Source organism: Astatotilapia calliptera, chromosome 9, assembly GCF_900246225.1.
Source record: "Astatotilapia calliptera chromosome 9, fAstCal1.2, whole genome shotgun sequence".
Classification (NCBI taxonomy): domain Eukaryota; kingdom Metazoa; phylum Chordata; class Actinopteri; order Cichliformes; family Cichlidae; genus Astatotilapia; species Astatotilapia calliptera.
In genome coordinates, this window is record NC_039310.1 from 6806713 (window position 1) to 6814286 (window position 7574).

Below are 7574 nucleotides of genomic sequence, written 5' to 3' on the forward strand. Positions count from 1 at the left end.
TGTTGATTCCTACACTCGTGTGGTCACTCTCTGCATGTAACGGCTACCTTTGATTTCACTGCTGTAGGACTGACCTTGATTAATACAAGATTTCCATCTCTGACATCTTTATTTTTTCCAAGGCATCCACATGCATGCAATTATACTGTATCTATGAACACACAAGCCCACAGCTCATCAGTCTGTTACAATACAAACTGTCAGACGGGTAGATGATCTTTAATCCAGATACTGAAAATTAGAGGCAAACTCCCTTTCTGGCTGCCTGGCTCCCTCGCTTGGTCTCATTCCTTTTTCTTCCCTCTCTCCAAATGCAGAATCCCTCTCACAGATCCTCTGGTTAGAAAAATGTTTAGCGGTCGAGCCTTGCTTCCTGTAATTACTGCATTATTCCCATCCCATCTGGTGGAGAGAGACAGTAGGGCAGAGGGCGCCTGGGTTTTACTCGGTCCAACGGGGAGCTGAGCGCAGAATCCCAAACATGCATAGTGTGCATTCTGAGACACACATGCAGCCCTTATTCAGAGCCACAGCTGCAGCAAATGTCACTGCAGTTTGCTTGTTTAATGTGGGGTTCAAATGATTAAGATAGATTGATGCGAGGCCCGGCTGCAAAATGAATTTGCTACGTCTGATCTCTAAAGGATAACCATCCCACATACACACGCGTGCGTGCACACACATCCACAGTAGTCATGTCTGTGAAAATTTTAATGGAGCGGTCAATCAGAGAGAGCAAGGCAGCCTCTCTATTGAGTTAGGGCAGACATTAGCACCAGGCCTGTCTCTCGCCTTAGACTCCGTCTCCTCTCCGCGACGTTCTATCAGTAGTACAGTGCACAGCGGCCCCGTGCTGTGGCCTCCGCAGCCCAGTAGCAGCCACTGATCATAACCTAATTGGATTGATGTAACTTGTTTTCCAGCCCATTCAATCTAATTTGCCTGGAGCCAGCCGCAGAGAAATAATTGTCAATATGATCTACTCTTTTTGCCCCGTCTCGCTCTTTTTCTGCTGATTTCTCAGAGAGGAAGTGGTAGGTAGTAGGATGAGCGGCCGAAATCTGCAGGAACGCACTGCACTCAGCAGAAAGAGAAGGTGCACAGGGTGTTGGAGTTGTGCAGTAGCAGCGGAGACTGAATGGAGTAATGTGTAGTATCAGTTTTATCAGTATCTGTTACACCTAGAGTCATGCACAGGTACACTGAAATAGTTTGAGACGAATGACTCCTCAGATATTTGAGAAATACTTTAAACTCTGAATTACATCCCTTCATGCACATTAATGTAGCTTTTATACGAGAGAAGCACCGAGTTTCTGACCACAACTGCTGCTGACCTCACAGTACGTTACTAAATTAGGAGTTGATAGGTTAAAGAGACATTAAGTGAGAGCAACTCTGCATCAGTGTAAACACAGACAAACCAAACCAGGAGGATTATATGACAGAGTCATTAAATGACAGCTGAGTGCTGTTTTTTATCCAAGCTCAAAAGTACCAAACACAGTCATGTTTAAACATTATTAAGCAGACATTTCATGCTCCTGTGTAAATATAAGACAATTAAGAGCACTACTACTACTTTCTACATTGTAGATACATACTGAAGACATCATATATTATGAAGCAAGATATATGCAATTATGTAAAATGGTAAATGGCCTGTATTTGTATAGCGCTTTACACTACATTCAGTCATCCACCCATTCACACACACATTTACACACTGGTGATGGCAAGCTACATTGTAGCCACAGCTGCCCTGGGGCGCACTGATGTAGCAAAGAAAAAATGAATAAATAACTCAAAATATGTCTTATATTTTTTATTCCTCAAAGTAGCCACCCTTTGCTTTGTTGACAGTGCTGCAAACCCTCGATCTTCTCTCAATGAGCTTCATGATGTAGTCACCTGAAAGGGTTTTCACTTCACAGATGTGGCTTGTCAGAGTTCATTTGCGGAGTTTCTTGCCTTCTTAATGGGGTTGGGACCATTAGTTGTGTTGTGCAGAAGTCAGGTTGGTACACAACTGACAGCCCATCATTACTTTAAGAACTGAAGGTCAGTCATTCTGGAAAATTGCTAAAACTTTGAATGTGTCCCCAAGTGTATTTGCAAAAACCATCAAGCGCTATGACAAAACTGGCTCATATGAGGACCACCCTAGGAAAGGACCAAGAGTCACCTCTGCCCCTTAAGGTTAAGGCCATCTGAGTCACCAGCCTCAGAGATCACAAGTTGGCAACATCTCAGATAAGAGCCCAGATAAATGCCACACAGAGTTCTAGTAGCAGACACTTCTCTACATCAACTGTTCAGAGGAGACTACGAGAATCAGGCCTTTAGAGTCAAATAGCCGCTAAGAAACCACAACTAAGGAAAAGCAACAAGCAGAAGCAATTTGTTTGGGCCAAGAAACACAAGCAATGGACATTAGACCAGTGGAAATCTGTGCTTTGGTCTAATGAGGCTAAATTTGAGATCTTTGGTTTCACCCATCGTGTCTTTGTATGATGCAAAATGGGGACAGGGAGGATTTATTTGGTTAAATTACCTGCTCAACATGTCTTGAAGTTCTCCAGAGGCCTGGTAATGAACTAATCGTTTGATTTAGGTGTGTTGACCCAGAGTGAGATCTAAAACCTGCATCGCAGCCTGGAGTTGGACACCCCTGGCTTAAGAGATAAGGTGGGAACTGTATTTTGCCCATGTGTGGGTTACAGTCAGATTAGTAGGAAATAATTCTCCCTAAAGGGGATCCAGTCCAATGCATGTAATGTGATTTAATCTATTGTAATATGGGGGTGGAGGGGAATTAGAAAAAAATTGGGAAAATTGGAAAACACAAAAAGCTCTCTGGTATCTGTTTCCCCCAGTGACTGTTTCACTGTTCACACCTTTGTTTGCATTGTCTTGGTTTATCTTTAACTTTCAAAAAAGGGTTTGTCTTCAGCCTCGGTGTGTTACTAAACATTTTGGTAGAGAGGAATGCACAAAGGCTACTGTATATCATATATATGTATACATGGGTGTGCATACTGTACAGTGTATTATTATATCTCCCTAAAATCAGCCTCTACTTTTGCCTCTGCAAGAAAATGAGAGATTTAAAGGGACTGAGAGACTGTTTTGATATAAAAGAGCCAAGAAAGCCATCCAGTAGATAAACAATCCAAAACATCCTTAGAGTTTGTCCTCAGTCCAAATCGTTTCTTCATCCAAATCCACAGTCAAAGAAGTCTTAACATAATCACAGAGTGCTCATATAAATTAGTAAGCACTCACCCAAACTGTTAAACTCTGGTTGACATCTGCGAGCGTCATTAAATGCTCTGCATATAGACAGAGGAGCTCTTCTCCTTTTATGTGTGTTTACACAGGGTGTTAGCATGTGTACGTCTCTGTAAACAGACGTGTCTGCTTCAGTGTAAGTTCAGCCAGGTCAAGGGGTTACAGTAAAACTCACTCGTTAACTGTCAAAGATTTTCTTTTTTTTTTTAATTTCTTCCAGAGGTGTAAAATGGCAGCTGGTGGAGGTGGACAAAAGAAAGTGATCTGTGAGCACTCGAGTAACAAAGTATCACTCGCTACGGCTTTTGTGCAGACTCTCACAATGGCCTCTGTGATATGGATCCCTCTCAGACGAGCAAAGTGGCCACCTATTGTGAGAGGCGAGCACGCAGGACCCGAGACGAGCCTCTCTCCTCACTGCAGCTACAGTAATTATGATGATAATGCTTTTTTTTTTTTCAGGATTTCAGCAAGGCTTCTCACTTTACTCAAAGGGTTTGGGATTGGGCTGGATTTAGGTCGACACGCTGGGAGGTGTTGAGATTTTAGACAAGTTTCAAAAATAAAAGCAAAAAAAATGTTTGCTTTATACTGATTTTTTTATCGCATGATGCTTTTTCATAAAACTGAATTTTGTACAGTGGTGATGATGAGTTTGCATGTGGTAATGTACTCTAATTGATTTATAAATAATAATATTTGAGCTTTTAAATGGAGCAAAGCCTACAAGGTAGTTTAAACAGAGAAATCAAGCTCTTCCTCATATTGTATATACAACACACCCTCTTGATTTTGAAATGTTATTCAGACTTAGTTTGGGGCATTTGAGCCTTTATTGTTGAATCATCTGGAAAGATAGAAGAAAAGCCCTGGAAGAGTTCAGTTGCCACTGGCCACTTGAGTTGCCTCGTGGTGTATGGATCACCTACTCAACCTGATGACCTATGCTAGCACCTGAACTTTTATCTTTATTAAAGCTACTAAACTACCCATTAGTCTTGATATGATTGTTGGGTTTTGTCTGTTTTCTTGAGGCAACTGTTGATGTGATTTGGTACTGTATTAATAAATAAATCAATAAATCCATCAGCATCATCAGTATTAGGCTATAAACAAACTACACCACAGTCACCACCACTAAGCTGCTGCTTTAATCACTGATTGTCCTCACCAACATCTCGATCCAGTCTCATTTAAACACATGGCTTATGGCCATACCACCCTGAGCAAGCCCAACCTCGTCTGATCTCGGAAGCTAACCAGGGCTGGGCTTGGTTAGTACTTGAAGGGGAGACTGCCTGGGAATACCAGGTGCTGTAAGCCTTGGGGTGGCTGTAGCTCAGGTGGCAGAGCGGATCAGCCACTAACCAGAAGGTCGGTGGTTTGATCCCAGGCTGCTCCAGTCTGCATGCCAAATATCATTGGGTAAGATACTAACCCCATGCTGCTCTCCGATGCATCCATCGGAGTGTGAATGTGTATGAATGTTAGATACTTAGCACTTAAGCTTAGAAGTGCTTGTGTGATTGGGTGAATGAATTAGCTGTATAAAGCGCTTTAAGTGCCCGGACAGAGTAGAAAAGCGAAGAACCAGTCCATTTACATGTTAGCAAAGTAACACACATAGTGTCATCGCATGGCAAATTATGTGAGATTTGCTGACATATTAGGGAGGTGGAGGTGTAAAATGATAAACAATTAAGTGTATTTAAACTCATTCTTTTAACAGTTATAGTCAACATTTTAATGGTTTAATACCTCTATATGCTCAGTGATAGAGTTTCTGGAGATTTAATCAATGGAAGACAAACATTGTGAAAGAATTATTATTCTTTAAGACAATAAATCCTCTTTTTCCAGTTTTACAAACTGGAAAAAAAAAGATTTTGCCATCTGCTCCCTGCCTGATCATGCTGGTTTTTTCAAAGTCTCAGATAAAAAAACAAAGCGGTTCGGTTGTTTGACTTTTACCCAGTACTGAACAAAATCTGTCGCAATGTGTCCCAGTTGTGCTGAGTTGTGTCAATACTGTACTGGGATTAAACAAACAAAGTGTTCCTGGAATTTATGCCAACTAAAACTATGACGGTCACTTTGGGTCGTGTCCTTCATGCACTGACATCATCCAAACACCTTTCTCTACAGGGAACCAAAGGGATGTCATCAGGCTGACAACCATATGTTAGTACAAGAGGACAAGCCCGCGGTCCCTCCAGACAACATGTCGTTTAACCTGTTTACACAATAGGCTGTCTCCAAGATGGCTAGATAGCTTGTGTATGAATGCCATTTTTTCTGCGCACAAATTATACTGTTGCATGAGGGTATAAATATAAAGTAGCAGGCCTCCTGTCGTGGGGAGGAGGAAGCAGGGGGAGGGTCCAGACCCAGAGAGATGGCCCTTGTTTACCCAAAGCAGGTGGACTACTGTGAATATGATAGCAGGTCTCCGCAGTTTCACGTCAACAAGCTGGAGCGCCAGTCTATTGATCCCATCCGTGGAGAGAGATAAGCTGTCGCCAGTCATGAAGTCACTGCAACATGCGGCGAGAGAGCGCCTGTGCATGTGGACTGTACATACACCGAGCTATTATGTCGACACTAATAAAACAGGACCTTGTTGTGAGTGTAGGAGACAGTATTTGTAGTATGAGCACTTGTATTTTCCTTATTGTTAAAAAACACACACACACGTACATGCACACACACCTTTCCTATTAACTAGTACTGCATGTGTAGCACAGACTGATTTCATTTTATAACTGACATGATATGGATATTTTTTATTTCTCAACGTTACAGTTACAGTGGCTTGCAAAAGTATTCGGGCCCCTTGAACTTTTCCACATTTTGTCACATTACAGCCACAAACATGAATCAATTTTATTGGAATTCCACGTGAAAGACCAACACGAAGTGGAACAAAAATCATACATGAACCCAAACATTTTTTACAAATAAATAACTGAAAAGTGGGGTGTGCATAATTATTCAACCCCCTGAGTCAATACTTTGTAGAACTACCTTTTGCTGCAATTCCAGCTGCCAGTCTTTTAGGGTATATCTCTACCAGCTTTGCACATCTACAGACTGAAATCTTTGCCCATTCTTCTTTGCAAAACAGCTCCAGCTCAGTCAGATTAGATGGACAGCATTTGTGAACAGCAGTTTTCAGATCTTGCCACAGATTCTCGATTGGATTTAGATCTGGACTTTGACTGGCCATTCTAACACATGGATATGTTTTGTTTTAAACCATTCCATTGTTGCCCTGGCTTTATGTTTAGGGTCGTTGTCCTGCTGGAAGGTGAACCTCCGCCCCAGTCTCAAGTCTTTTGCAGACTCCAAGAGGTTTTCTTCCAAGATTGCTCTGTATTTGGCTCCATCCATCTTCCCATCAACTCTGACCAGCTTCCCTGTCCCTGCTGAAGAGAAGCACCCCCAGAGCATGATGCTGCCACCACCATATCTGACAGTGGGGATGGTGTGTTCAGAGTGATGTGCAGTGTTAGTTTTCCGCCACACATAGCGTTTTGCTTTTTGGCCAAAAAGTTCCATTTTGGTCTCATCTGACCAGAGCACCTTCTTCCACATGTTTGCTGTGTCCCCCACATGTTTGCTGTGTCCCCCACATGGCTTGTGGCAAACTGCAAACGGGACTTCTTATGGTTTTCTGTTAACAATGGCTTTCTTCTTGCCACTCTTCCATAAAGGTCAACTTTGTGCAGTGCACGACTGATAGTTGTCCTATGGACAGATTCCCCCACCTGAGCTGTATACTTGTATACTTTTGGACTTTTCTTGCAACGTTATATCCACCAACAACCAACTGTATTGATCCACAGCAGAAAATAGCAAGTTGAGAAAGGTTTGCTAACCGCTACAGTACCCAGCTGGATTTGTGACCGCTGGGCCCGGAGTGGGAGTAACTGCTACAGACAAGTCAGGAGAATTTTAAAGCTCTTCAACATGATTAAACTTTTTATTGGTTTACACTAAAAATGGGAAAACTGCACTACTTTGTGTTCACACTGTACCCATTTTGTTTCTCTCCTTAATTTGGTTTGTGTGAGGGGGAAAAAAACGCCACTCAGAAAAATCTGCATCATTTATTGAACACAGCTCGAGGATTACTCATATTACTGCAATACAAAACGTATAAACGGGGCAAAGTTCTTGAAACATTCATCAACAGTAACTCAGAAGGCTTGTTAGTTTTGGTGAAAGTGCAAACCACCTTTCAGTTTTCCCCAAATTGCCCCAACAATGTTTTCAGAGCTGTG

General features: G+C 42.2%; 1 pseudogene; it reads left to right on the top strand.

Annotated features, from left to right (window-relative positions):
- The first annotated feature begins 4495 nt into the window (after positions 1–4495).
- LOC113029939 (uncharacterized) lies at positions 4496–4614 on the top strand (annotated as a pseudogene).
- Positions 4615–7574: the final 2960 nt, after the last annotated feature.